The sequence below is a fragment of the Indicator indicator genome, chromosome 3 (assembly GCF_027791375.1).
Source record: "Indicator indicator isolate 239-I01 chromosome 3, UM_Iind_1.1, whole genome shotgun sequence".
Taxonomy (NCBI): Eukaryota; Metazoa; Chordata; class Aves; order Piciformes; family Indicatoridae; genus Indicator; species Indicator indicator.
In genome coordinates, this window is record NC_072012.1 from 21852714 (window position 1) to 21866603 (window position 13890).

Genomic DNA, 13890 nt, shown 5'->3' on the forward strand with positions numbered 1-13890 from the left:
CATTCCTGAAAGTCAACACATCAATGTCATCCTCGGCTGCATCGAAGGAAGTGTGGCCAGCAGATTGAGAGGTGATTCTGCTGCATTACTCTGCGCTGGTGAGACCTCACCTGGAGTGCTGTGTCCCATCTCTGGAGCAGTCAACACAGGAAGGACATGGAACTGATGGAGCAGGTCCAGAGTAGGGCCATGAAAACGATCAGGGGGCTGGAACACCTCTGCTGACAGGCTGAGGGAGCTGGGGTTGTTTAGTCTTGGAGAAGAGAAGGCTTCAGGCAGACCTAATAGCAGCCTTCCAGTCCCTGAAGGGGGCCCACCAGAAGGCTGCAGAGGGACTGTTTCCAAAGGCCTGCAGTGATAGGATGAGGGGCAATAGTGTGAAATGAGAGGAGAGTTAGAGTGGATGTTAGGAACAAGTTCTTTAGCATGAGGATGGTGGAGCACTGGGACAGGTTGCCCAGGGATGTAGCTGAGGTCCCATCCCTGGAGATCTTCAATGTAATGACAAGGCTCTGAGCAACCTCATCTGGTGGAGGATGTATCTGCTGACTGCAGGGGTGTGGTCTAGAAGGGATCTTTGGAGGTCCCTTCTAACCCAAACCATTCAATGAAATTCTTACATTGCTCTTACAGACTCAATGCTATTGTGTGAGAGCTTTCCCAGTCAGGAAACAATACAAAAAATGACCATTAGACAAAGAGAACAACAACAAACACCAAACTCCCTGAAAACCCTGAAGCTATGTTGAATGTTCAAGGAGTCTCTGGCAGAGAGGAGCAAAATCAATTCAGAAGCAGCTATCCCATGCTGTTTGGCTTGTGTCTGAGAAACTATTTTCAAGCGAGCTCTATAGTAATCCAATCTCATTGATCATTCTTAGATGTTGGGTCTATCATTTGCCAATAATCCCTAGCTGACAGTACTTTCTTACTCTTGGCAGCAGCCTTTTGACTAATTGCAGGCATTTTTGATGTCTTTTCATTATCCATCTTATTTTTAGACTAAACTATCCTGATTGCTGTTGGTTTGGGATTTCCCCCCCCATCCTGCTGTTCATTGTTATTGCTGCCATGTGGACACTGTCCAGTGCTTAACATCTCTCTTGATCTGTGGGCATGCAGTAGTCATACTTCTCCCAGCCAGCAGACAGATTGCTACAACAATTTAGAGCTGCGGTTTGAAAATGGATGCAATTTTGTCAAAGCAGAGCTTTCTTAAGGGCAGCTTCATGTCTGAGCCACCTTAACTTTGAAGCTTTTTAAGTCTTTAAGATGGAAATTTGAGCCCAGCCCTTGAGGTGCTCATTTAGTAGGGAGGAAAATCTCCTGAGTCCCTAAGGTGTTAATGCACTGGATCAGTTCCTGACTAATATTGATCACAGCAGTCCAATTGTGAGCATTTGCCTGTGTGATGGGTTGATCCCAGCTGAATGCCAGGTGCCTTCTTTACCTCCCCCCCACCATCTGTGCAAGGGGACAGGGAATGTGGGTTGTGGTCAGTTCATCACATACGGTTTCTGCTGCTTCACCCTCCTTGAGAAGAGGAATCCTCACACCCTTCCCCTGCTCCAGTATGGGGTCTCTCCTGTGGAAGATAGTCCTCCACAAACTTCTCCAACATGAGTACTTCCTGTAGGCTACAGTTCTTCATGGACTGCTCCAGCCTGTGTCCCCTATGGGGTCACAAGTCCTGCCAGCAAATCTGCTCCAGTGTGGGCTCCTCTCTCCATGGCTCCAAGGTCCTGCCAGGAGCCTGCTCCAGAATGGGCTTTCCATGGGTCACAGCCTTCTTCGCCCCTCCATGGGTGCAGGGTGAATATCTGCTCCATCACTAACCTCCATGGGCTGCAGGGGGACAGCCTGCTTCATCATCATCTTCACCATAGGCTGTAGGGGAATTTCTGACCCAGCATCTGGAGGACCTTTACCCCTACTTTTTGACTGACCTTTGTGTCTGCAGAGTTGTTTGTCTTACATATTCTTACTCTTGCCTTTGTCTGAAGTTGACATTTCCCCCCTCACTCCCTCACCCCTTCTTCATTAGATTGTCCCTGGGGCATACCACAAAGGCTCAGCCTTGGCCAGGGGCAGGTCTGTCTTGGAGCGGGTACTGGCTCTATTTGACACAGGGGAAGCTTTTAGCAGCTTCTCACAGAAGCCACCCCTATTGCCCACCTGCTACCAAAAACTTGATGTGCAAAACCAGTACTCCCTGGGCTGACTGGACTGCAAGGAGATCTGTCTAATGCACTCCTCTTGGTAGGATATTTGCCTTTTCTTCAACAGCCTGAGACAGTTGGCATATTTGGTTGGTGAATGATGGAACCACTGAAATCCATGGGTACTATCAATCAGTTGTTTCTTGTCCTTAAGAAAATAATACAAAGAATTCTGTTCCTCATTACAGTTCATTTTCCTACTTGGAGTCCTCTGCCCCCATCCCCTGTGATCAATTTGAGAAGCAGAATTTTTTCTTCTTAAAGTGTATTTCCAGTCAGGGTACCGGCAGTGCCTCTCAGCATGATGTTGTCATAGTAGGGCCATGAAATGGCCCAGTACAAACCCAGACAGGCCTTAAGATGTCTAGACAAGGTCCCTTTCTCTCCCCTGCTTCCTGCAGAAAGACAGGGCAACACCGGAAAAAGAAGAAAGGGGACAAGACCCCTGCCTGACTGGTAAACAAGATATTTACCTGGGATAAGAGCACGTAAGCTGACCACTCTCCCCCAGAAACAAGGCCTTTGTTTCTGCCTTTTATGGCTGTAGCCTGGCAGAACGCCTTTCCATTGGGCAGCTACACGTTAGCTTCAGTTGCCCGTATGGGCCCAGTTGATCTCTGGCCAGGTATATATACACGTTGACTTGGTAGTTGCCTTGCCTTGCTTCAAACCTTGCTTTAAGCCTTGCTTCAAGCCTTGCTCTTGAACCTACTTGGACCCGTCTTGTAGAAGCTGCCTCAAGTTGCCCTTCCCTGCCTCGAGTGCCTGGTCCAGAGCCTGGGATGAAGCCACGAGCCCACACACAGCAAGCTGGAGAAGCCACAAGCCTAGAAACTGGATCCACCTAGCCTGCTTCCCCTAGCTACTAGAATCATGCCGTGCCTTGGTTTACCCAGGAACCTAGCAAGCGCCCGTTGCCAGAAGCATCATTAACTGCCTCCCATCTGCTGAAGCCGGACCAGCCTGGGACAATACGGCAAGCCCTTCTTGCCAGCAATCTGCCATGCCAGCGCTGTACAAGAGCGCCCCAAACCTTCATTGCTAACACAGCAGCAGCAGCGTCCCCGTGTGGGTAAAACCAGCTGTGAGTAATTAATTCATTGCCCTTTGGGTTTAAAGGTTCTCACCAAGTCTCACCCCATTATAATTGAGCGCTATGTGCTTCTGGGGATCTTCTCTTTCCAAGTTATTACTTCCTAATTTGTATAGAATTGTTTGTATTTTGCCCAAAGACTGTATATTCCCATTGTAAATGTATATTCAAACTGTCCAATGATCCTATTTAACAAGTTTTGGTAATTTTCTTAATACAGGGTTACTAATATTTTTATTAATACCCGTTTGCCATATCATTTATTAATAAAGGGCAACTTTCTTAACCCTCCCTTTACAACAGATGTCCTTTTCAAAATTTGCTTTCTGTTCTGTTACCCGAGTTCTTGCTGCTTCTGACAATTACCAGTTTTAGGTAAGAAAAAGGAGTAATGTTGACTGAAGAATATATACCCATCCATAATTTTCTATCTATGGAAACCATATAGTGATGGAAGCAATCTGCTGTCTGTGGAGTTGTCATTTCTTCTCCATCCATATTTCTGTCTTAAATACCTGGTTAGTGTCACTGTGAGCCTCTGGTGTTAAAAATCTGTTACTGTGAGTGGAAATTTCTGATTCGCAAGAAGGTGAGTAGATCCACCAGCATATGATGTGAACGTTTTTGCACGTGTCTGATCTGTATCGAATCATAGAATCATAGAAATGGAGGTTGGAAGAAACCTTTGAGATCATCAGGTCCAACCGCTCACCTGGAGCTCATAATCCCACCACAACTGCTAAGCTACTAGCACTAAACCATGTCCCTCAGCACCACATCTTTTAAATACCTCCACCACCTCACTGGGCAGCCTGTTCCAGTACCTGAGAACCCTTTCTGTAAAGAAACTTCTCCTGGTATCCAACCTGAACATCCCCTGGAACAAATTGAGGCTGTTCTCTCTTATTCTGTCACTTGTGCATGTGAGAAGAGACCAACCCCCACCTCACTCCAACCTCCTTTGAGGTAACTGTAGAGGGTGATGAGGTCTCCCCTCAGCATCCTCTTCTGACAGTAAAACAGGCCAGATTCCATCAGCTGTTCCTCAAAATACTTGTGTTCGAGGCCCTCCATAGCTTAGCTGCTCCTCTTTGGACATGCACCAGCAGCTCACTGTCATTTTTGCAGTGAGGGGCCCAAAACTGAACACAGTAGTGCCTAGATTGTTGTTGCTTGCTAGGGGAAGGCAGGCAGGAGAGAGTTGCCTGTGAGAGTGACCCTCTGGTGTGCCTGCAAGGATGTGTCAGGTTTCTATACGGGAAGGATGGAAGAAAGAGGGCAAGTCTGCCTCCTCTCTGGGCAGCCATGTCAACCTGATCTCATTAGCTCCAGCCCTGAGACAGAATCATAGAATGGTTAGGTTGGAAGGGACCTTAGAGATCATCTACTTCTACCTCTCAATTAGACTTGGCTGCTCAAGACCTTGTCCAACCTGGCCTTGAACACCCCCTGGGAGGAAGCATGCACAGCCTTTCTGGGCAACCTATTCAAGAAGACTGAAAAAATAAAATAGGAGAGAAAGAGAAGTTAGGTGAAGGATAATAAACCTTAACAGGTGACTTTCTTTAAGCACCAATGTGGGAGCAGAATTGTAGGTATGAATGGTTGTGGTGTTAATCTGAGGACAGAGGAAGAATCAAGAAATTAGTGGGCTTGCTTTGCTGATATCAGTGGTTTGGTTTGTGGTGGGTGATGTTTAAATTTTAGCTGTTCACTGTTCCCTGTGTTTGTTTTAGTGTTAAGTTTGAAAGTAGCTCAATTTTAGCGAATTGGAACACCTGAAATATGTCTAAAGGGACACACTCTATTAGGAAAACCAGCCCAGAGCTTCCTGTCTGCTTATTCATACCATGGAAAAGAAAAATGAATCTAACATAAAGGCTCCCAGAAGAAAGAACCCTGGAGGCCTTAGAGAAAGATAACTTCTGTATTTTGAATGAATGCTATTTTTCATCTGATTTCTAGACTGTCTCTTAAAAATTGCTTTGACCGTTATAATGAGCAGGAGGAAAAAAGTATGGCCAAAAAACCAGCTAAAGAACCACAGAGGAACAGACAGTAATCAAATGAGCATTGCTTCAATCTCAGATCAAACTTGCCTCGTCTGTTGTTTTGGTTTTTAATTACCTCGTTTAATGCTGCATAAAATACCATTAGATCTGCCTCTAGGTTTGAGGAGTCCTACTTTGTAGGTGATCAATCTCAGGCATTGGTAGGAAGTGAAAGTAAATGTTGCAGGAAAGTTCAGAGGTGAGAATGTGCCCTGAGGACACAAGAAGAAGAAGCTAATCCTTCTCTGAGTTTAGTGTCTACACATTTGGTGCCAGCTCTGTTTTCCTGGCCATCAAATATGTCTGCAGTACCACTGGTTTGCCAGCAGTGTGTTCTGGATGATTCTGCAGTTAGATGTTTCCTGCAAAGTCTCAGCTGTGGTTTTGTTTTTTGTGTGTGTGTGTGGTTTTTTTTTTTTTTTTTAATTTCTTGATGGGATTCATAGAACCCTAGAAGGGCTTAAGTTAGAAGGATCCCTTCAGGTATTGGAAGGCAGCTGTAAGGTCTCACCAGAGTTTTCTTTTCTCCAGGCTGAACAACCCCAGCTTCCTCAGCCTATCTTCATAGCAGAGGTGTTCCAGACTTCAGATCATCTTTGAGGCCCTTCTCTGGACTTGCTCCAACTTGTTGTTGGACTTGTCCCAACAGTTGTGTCCTTCTTATGATGGGACACCAGAATTCACAAGGATGCATTATAAATGCAATGTTAAAAGGAAAGAAGATGGTGACTAAAGCATTCCCAGTGGATAATCCTATACAAACACTGCCATGGTACAGTTGGATTTCTTTTTTTAATTATTTGACCAGCCTGGGAAAGTGCTGTCAGAGAGCAGTGATAACCTGTGCATTGCTTGTTTGAGCATACCAAGGGACTTGACTTGGAGAAAGCTGCAATGCTGATGAAGTATTGTCTGAGTTTATTATGCCTTTCTTGTTCTCAAGAAGCAGAAATTTAATCTAGAGCTGCAGTGGAATTTAGTACTTGGGTATATCTTTGCAGAGAAGGAAGTCAACGATACATTTCTCTAATTAACCACAGTCTTCCAGTACCTGGAGAGATCTGATAGGAAGGCTGCAGGTGGACTTTTCATAAGAGCGTCTAGCATTAGGGGGAATGGTTTGAATCTGAGGGAGAGAACGTTGAGAGTGGATCTTAGGAAGAAGGTCTTCAGTACGAGGGTGGTGAGGTCTGGAATAGGTTGTCCAGGGAGGTTATGGATGCCTCCTGTTGGCTGAGGCCTTGAGCAGCTGAGTCTAATGGAGAGGTGTCCCGGTCCATGGTGGGAAGATTGGAGTAGATGATCTCTAAGGTCCCTTCCAACCTAAGCTGTTCTATGATTTTATTGTTCTGCTGTGCTTTTGACCAGCTAGGAAATCTGCTGTATCAGAAGCATTGCTCTCACTGGTATCTTCCCTGCTTTACTTAATATTTTTCTTAAATCTGAGAATTGTATTAAATCTCTTTCTTTGGAGAAGTGTCTCATTGTATTCAAATGAGCACTGGATCAAATAAAATCTTAGGATATTTTTCCTTTATGGATTTCACATTTTGTCATTTTAGATTTTCAGGTGGTTTATACACATGGAAATACTGATAAAAGGGATTTGGAATAAACTGAGTGTGAAGACATAATCTACACAAAGTATATCATATCGTATTGTCTTGCATATAGTATGTTTTCTTTTCCTACCCTCTACTATGATGCTTGTGTTTTATAAATCAGCCTGACTCACTTTTCCTTCCTTTCAAAAGTAGGTGTGCACTGAGGTGCTGGTTATTTTTTTCTGCTGCAGAATTGACACAGGCTGCTGCAGTTATAGAATGAGTTTATTCCATTTATTTAAAGGAAGCCATAGCACACCAGAGGAACTTATGTTGAGACACTGGAATTTGGGAAGAGGAGTTAAAATAACCGGAGTAGTTCTGCAGACTGAGAGAATGAACAGTAAATAGCCATGCCCTGACATCTGAAGTGAGACTCTATTGCATGAGCATGGACACCTGATGATGCTTTAGATGTCCTGGGGTGTGTGAGACATTTCAAGAGTGCATTGACATGGCAGAGGAGTTCTGTAGTTCTAGATGGATGGCTTGGGGGCCAGGTGTCCACGAACCATCAAAAATATCTCCAGATGTCTTCATTTTAGTAGACAATTAAAACTTCCCTTGTATTCTAAATGAGCATGAGTCTGGCAGTAGAGAGGTGGATCTTAGGTGCTTTGCTGTGATTATTTAATCTCCTGCTCCCTGCATCTTACTGCCTCTTTGGGGGACAGAGGGATGTGGGGTGTGTGTTAGTTTGGTGGCATTTTGTTTGGTTTTTTTTTCCATTCAGAAGTACTGACCCTCTGGAAGACATTTGGAAGGAAATACTTTCAGAACATGTGAAATAAGGCTGGGTTTATGCATATTTTTAGAGAGAGAGAGAGATTATAAGAAGCTTTAGGAGCCTAAATATGGACTCCTCTAGAATCTGGTGCCCATGCCCTTCCTGCAAAGGTGACGTACCATTCTATGCAGACAAGTTCAGCACAAGAAGCATAGCAGTATACTGCGGCAGCTGTGGATGAAGAGGCATCAGGAGAGCTAGACTCATCTCAAGCTCAATGGATTCAGAGGATTACTGTGGCGTAAGCTGTATTTAGTGTCGAAGGAGCAATGCTCTGTTTCATTCAAATCTGTCAGATAAAAACTTCTCAACCAAGTTTAAGTACATACATTGCACACAGAATCACAGAATGTTAGGGGTTGGAAGGGATCTCCAAAGATTATCGAGTCCAACCCCCCTGCCAGAGCAGGATTCCATAGAGCAGGTCACACAGGAACACATCCAGGTGCGTTTTGACTGTCTCCAGAGAAGGAGACTTTACAACCTCTCTAGGCAGCCTGTTCCGGTGCTCTGTCACCCTCACAGTGAAACAGTTTTCAAATGTTTTTGCCTCATAACGAATCAAAATAAAATCCAGAACTTATTCTCAGGGTTGAAGTGAAGACTGTGGGTTATGAAATCATGCTGTGTGGTGTCAATTTTCTGCCTTTTGCCCTAGAAGAAAGTCATAGAAATGCTTCTGACTAGTCTGGTGCCTGCAAGTAGTGTGTAACATCTGGGTGACAGAACCATTATGAATGGATGGAGAAAGATTGCAAAGCCAGAGGAAACAGTTATGCAGAATTATTGTAACTCTATCTTTTGAACCTATTTGGAAAGTTCTGGGGATTCTGGATGGGAACATAGCAAATATTGGCAATCAGTCCTTGCAGAGTGCCAGGATATTCTCACAGTGCGAAGGAGATCCCTATGCAGCTGTTAAAATATTAGAATTGAAAATGTTAATGTGTTTAATTGCAGGCAGTTTAAAGAAGGTTGAAAATGTCATGTACAGCTTATTTTTCATTATTCCTAGGCAGAGCTGTCCAACTCATCATTGCAGCTGTTTCAGTGAGTGTCAACTCTAATCCCCTTAAGAGAAAGCAGTTCTCATTTTATAAAGGAAGTGAATGGCTGAAAGGCTAAAATATTATTGTTCAGAGGAAAGGGTGAGAAAACTGTTATTTGAGGCTCTTTATACATAGAATAAGGGTATGTTTGAGAAATGACAAATGATCAAGGTAGCTTTTCTGTCATCTGAGAACTGCGTGTACTCTTGTCATCTGGAAATAAGCAAGACACGTTAGCTAATCTGCTTTCCTGGCTAAAAGGAGATACAGTATGTTAGTTTAAACCTTAGCAAAGCCTCCTGTTCACAGCTGGCTGCAAACACTTGTGCAGTGGCTTGAGCTGACAGACAGGAACTTCATTAATCTCAGTAACGAGATGGTGGTCGGAGAGATAAATGGGACTGTCTATTCTGTATAGGTATCTGACAAAGCCTGTGGGAGGGCCTGAAGCGCAACCCTGAAGTCTCTATCTACCCAAGATCTCCCAGAGTCTTCCCAGTCTTGAAATGCTGCTAAAATGTTAAGTAAAAATTTCAGTTTTTAACACTACCAAGGGAAATGTCAGCATGTGTTTTTGCCTGAAGTCTATACCTCTAAGGTCTTGCAGTAAGCTCAGAGAAATGTAAAGGAAATCAAAATGTGTTCTCCAATAAAACTAATAATTTAGTCCTAAAGTCTGTTTTTATTAGCCCTTAGATTTCCTCCCCTTTTTGTCTTGTATGTAAGCTGATTAATGTTATTTTTGGGAACTACCTGATGCTGCTCAGTTATTGAGAACTGGGAATTACACAAGTAAATATTTTCTTATCTGTGAGTGAGAGTAAATTAGGCCATAAATTCTGGACTTTGTTGCTGTGATGCAGTTGTATTTTCTGTGAAGACATTGTCACAATCTTTCATCCCAGAAGTTGCAGAGGATTGTCATAGATTTTGAAAAACTTTTTTTTTTCTGAGACATTTTTCTGCATAAGAGGTTAGAAATATAAAGAACAAATTTGTGCAAAAAGCATCTGTGTGCCCTAATGCTGACAATTTTATCACTGTTTTCCCACTAAGACTTACTTCGTTACTCAAGAACCTTTTTAAAAGTCTGCCATCACATGGTTTCTAGTCAGATGAGAAAGTGGTATTAAGCATTTAGTTTATTCCTGCAGTTGTAATAGTTGGCATCTGTCCACAGGTCTTCAACTACAGCTGTCTACAAGTTTCCTTCTATTCATAAAATCACTGGGAAAATTGCAAAGAAAATATCCACAGAAATTTGTTCACATGAAAGCATGCCATGCATCTGTGGTGATAATGGTCTAGTACATGGTTTAGACCAATTGGTCTAGTATAAAACATGGAGTTGTGCCTTCACTTAAGTTCTGGTCTTTACAATTCTTAAATTATTAATTATTACTCATCCTGTTATTTAATCTAGGAAGGATATGGACCTGATGGAGCAGATCCAGAGGAGGGCCACAAAAATGATCGGGGGCTGGAATACCTCTGTTATGAGGACAAGCTGAAGGAGTGGGGGTTGTTCAGCCTGGAGAAGGCTCTGGGTAGACCTAAGAGCAGCCTGAAGGTGGCCTACAAGAAGGCTGCTGAGGGACTGCTTCCAAAGGTCTGCAGTGATAAGACAAGGGGCAGTGGTTTGAAATGAGAAGAGATTTAGATTGAATGTTGGGAACAAGTTTTGCACCATGAGGGTGCTGGAACAGTGGAAAAGGTTGCCCAGGGAAGTAGTTGAGGCCCCATCCATGAAGATATTCAAGGTCAGGCTGGACAAGGCTCTGAGCAACCTGCTATAGTGGAGGATGTCCGTGCTGACTGCAGGGTTTGAACTAGATAACCTCTGGGAGTCCCTTCCAACCCAAATCATTCTATGATTCTGTGCTAGTGGAGCTGATTTTCTGTTGACATGATTAATCTAATATCTTTAAATGCCAAGTGATTCATACAATATTTTTTGTAAAATTAAAACACGTCTTTGATGTTCCTCATAAATATCTGTGCTCCTGGCTGTGGACAAGAGCTGCAGAAAATAGAGCAAAATTCTTGTCTGCTTACCTTGAAATTAATTCCAAATTAATTACATGCACAAAATAAGTGCCCAAAGTCTCAGTTTCTCCCTTTCTTTCTCTTTCATTGATGTTATTTTTACCATTTTATTTTACACCTCCTTCGGCTCTGTAATCCCCTGAAACATTTCACAGTCCTGATTTTCACATTCTAGCTCTACAATTTTTTCCTGTGTATGCGGTCAGATTTGTGTTCTTCATAATCTCTTGGGCTTTCATGCACATGTTTTTATCTCTCCACATCCCCTTATCTATTTTTCCTTAAATCTCCTTATCCTAGACCCCAAATATGCCCTAACCTTTTTCATGCTCCACTCTCCCCATTGCTTTGATAATGCATATGTATTTCAGTTGCCTAGCCATCAGGTAGTTATCCCTTCATATTGCTTTTTCTCTGCTACAACTGCTTCTGCCTCACTTTAGTGGAGTATCAGGAAAGTTTGAACAGCTAGTGAATATCTTTAGTATCAATGTGACTTCCCACTCAGTGGTTGAACTAGCATGCTATAAGTCATTGCAGAAACCTGAAGAAGGGTTAACTGTCTTGTTTGCTGCAAGAAATCTGCATTAGCTCTATTTCAAATCTGAGCCCATAAAATCAACTAAAATCCTGTTTTCTCTGTAATAGGAGTTACTTCAGCTCCATTTTTACTGTTGCCTTCATTAAGTAGCTGCAAACTGTGAAAATTTGTGAGGATGCTAAAAGAACACAGAGCTTAATCCATTAAATAGCCAGAAAATCTTGTCAGTACTAGGAGTAGTTCTTTTTGTTATATACTTTTGTACCTAACACAAAATACTGCTCCTAGTACTGCCAGTGACATTTTCAGGCTATTTACACTGTAGTTACAGGTTTATGTGGAGTGGCCACAAGAAGAGCACAAGAATCTCCTAGCCTGCTTCCATGCTGTGGAAATTTGACCTTGGCTGGTACTGAAGTGGTCGTTGCCCCTTGCACTCCATTAGTTCATAGAGTCACAGAATGGCTTAGGTTGGGACCTAAGGGTACCTTAGGGTAGGAAGGGACCTCAGAGATCATCTACTCCAACCCCCCTGCCATGGGCAGGGATGCCTCTCAACTAGTTTTGGCTGCTCAAGGTCTCATCCAACCTGGCCTTGAACACCCCTAGGGAGAAGGCATCCACAAGCTCCCTGGGCATCCTATTCCAGTCTCACCACCCTTGTACTGAAAACTTCTTCCTAAGAAGAAGTTTGCTGCTTTTTTGGGGGGGGGCTGTCCTCAGCCACTGATTTGTGTCATTCAACATCTGTTGCCTTTAATGCCAGTGAATTTGAGCAGCAGGCAGTGATTCCCTTCAGTTTATATATCATTTTTAGTGCAGTTATGGAAGGAACAGGCCTGAAATGCTGTACAAATGCTGTAAAAAAAGGGAACAAACCCACAACCAAAATTACACAAACCAACCAATCAACACTGACACCAACCACACTATGGCTGCATGTAACAAAAAGTGAAATATATTGAGGTTACATTTGTTCAGGGATGACTATTCTGAAAAAAATATTCTTATAAATCCTAGTATTTCTGGAATCATGAATGATAAAATGAAGTACTTTGCCTTATAAGAGTATTCATGATTTTTCGAGACTGCATTGCATTTAATCAGGTTCAGAAAGAAAAGGAGAATTTTGTAGAGAAAAGACCAAAAAAGACATGATATCATAAATGGATAATTTAGACCTCCTTCACTCTTTGTCAAAAGGTGAAGAGCTTTTATTTTGGATTACTTAGGTTCAGTGGGTGTGTAGTGAAAGCTTTACCCAACACCTTCTGAAATGTTACCAATAGGAATGTGATCAGATTTGGTAAGGCAAAACTGAACTGGAGTGCTACAGGACTTCCTTCTGATTTCTTGAGAGAGAGACTTTCCTTTTTTTAAACATTCAAGAGAAATGAAATTTTACATTAAGACTTAGAGGTCCCCAAAGGATCCAGTAAGTTACTTAGTTAAAGTCAGGTTCTTTCATTAGTGTAAGAATGCTTATGACTTACAATATGCTTGAGGAAGAAAATTACACAGGGAAGAGAAGCAGTGCTGTGCTTGGCTTGTGCAGGGGTGTACGGTGTTTGGAACATGCCAGAGAAATGAACTTCCGAGGTCCTCCGAGAAGATGTGAGTGGGGAAGGGGTACAGGATACAGCCTTTCTATCCTAGGGGCCTTACTCTGTAGGAGTTAAAGGAGTATTCAAGGATTATATTTAAGTTACTGTTATTGGGGTTTTGTAGCCACCTTCACTTGGATGGAGCCTAAACAGGTTGTTATGCTGGAACTGTTCTTAACTGAAGCAGAGAATCTTCATCAAGTTGAGGTGGGAATAGACAAGATCGCAGAAGTATAAGATAAGAGAGAAGAATCTTGCACTGATTAAAACAGTCAGGAAACAGGACAGGAGTGATGATTTTCATATTGGAGGGTATTCATTGGTAGAATTTTTGAATTTGTGGGGTTTTTTCAACCTGGTCATGAATCATCTGGAAAATTATGGTAAAACTTGCTGACGGTAGTCACTTGTTCTGTATAGCAGAGACAAAGGGCAACTTGAAGAGCTACACTGAATAGCTGAGAAATCCAGTGGCAGAGGACAGGATATTCAGTATTGAAACATGCAAAATGATGCAAATGAGAGAGAAAAACATTCCCTACTTTTAGTTCAGCAGTGATCACTGAGATAGTGTCATTCTGGATTCTATGCCTTATAAAACATCCAGGATGTTTTCTTTTTTCTTTTTTCTTTTTTTTTTTTCTTCATAATTTGAGAGCTGAATTTACCATCTGGTGGTTTTCCCTAAAAATAGTTGAAGTGTAAGCATAGTGTGTGCATTTCCTTTCACTGATTTTTTAAAGGTACATTACTAGTGATACAAAATAGACATAATTTAGTCTTGGACACTGGAACTACAAAAAAGATGAATGGGGTGTACATGTACTACACAGGCAGCTTTCATTTTGTTCCTTTGGGCAACCATATAGTTAAATGATAATGTTCCCGGAGACTGA

At 42.5% G+C, this 13890-nt stretch overlaps 1 protein-coding gene across 1 annotated transcript in view; it reads left to right on the forward strand.

The window, feature by feature from the left end:
* Positions 1-13890, forward strand: part of MAGI2 (membrane associated guanylate kinase, WW and PDZ domain containing 2) — a 646435-nt gene that overhangs the window by 106240 nt on the left and 526305 nt on the right. The window lies entirely within an intron of this gene.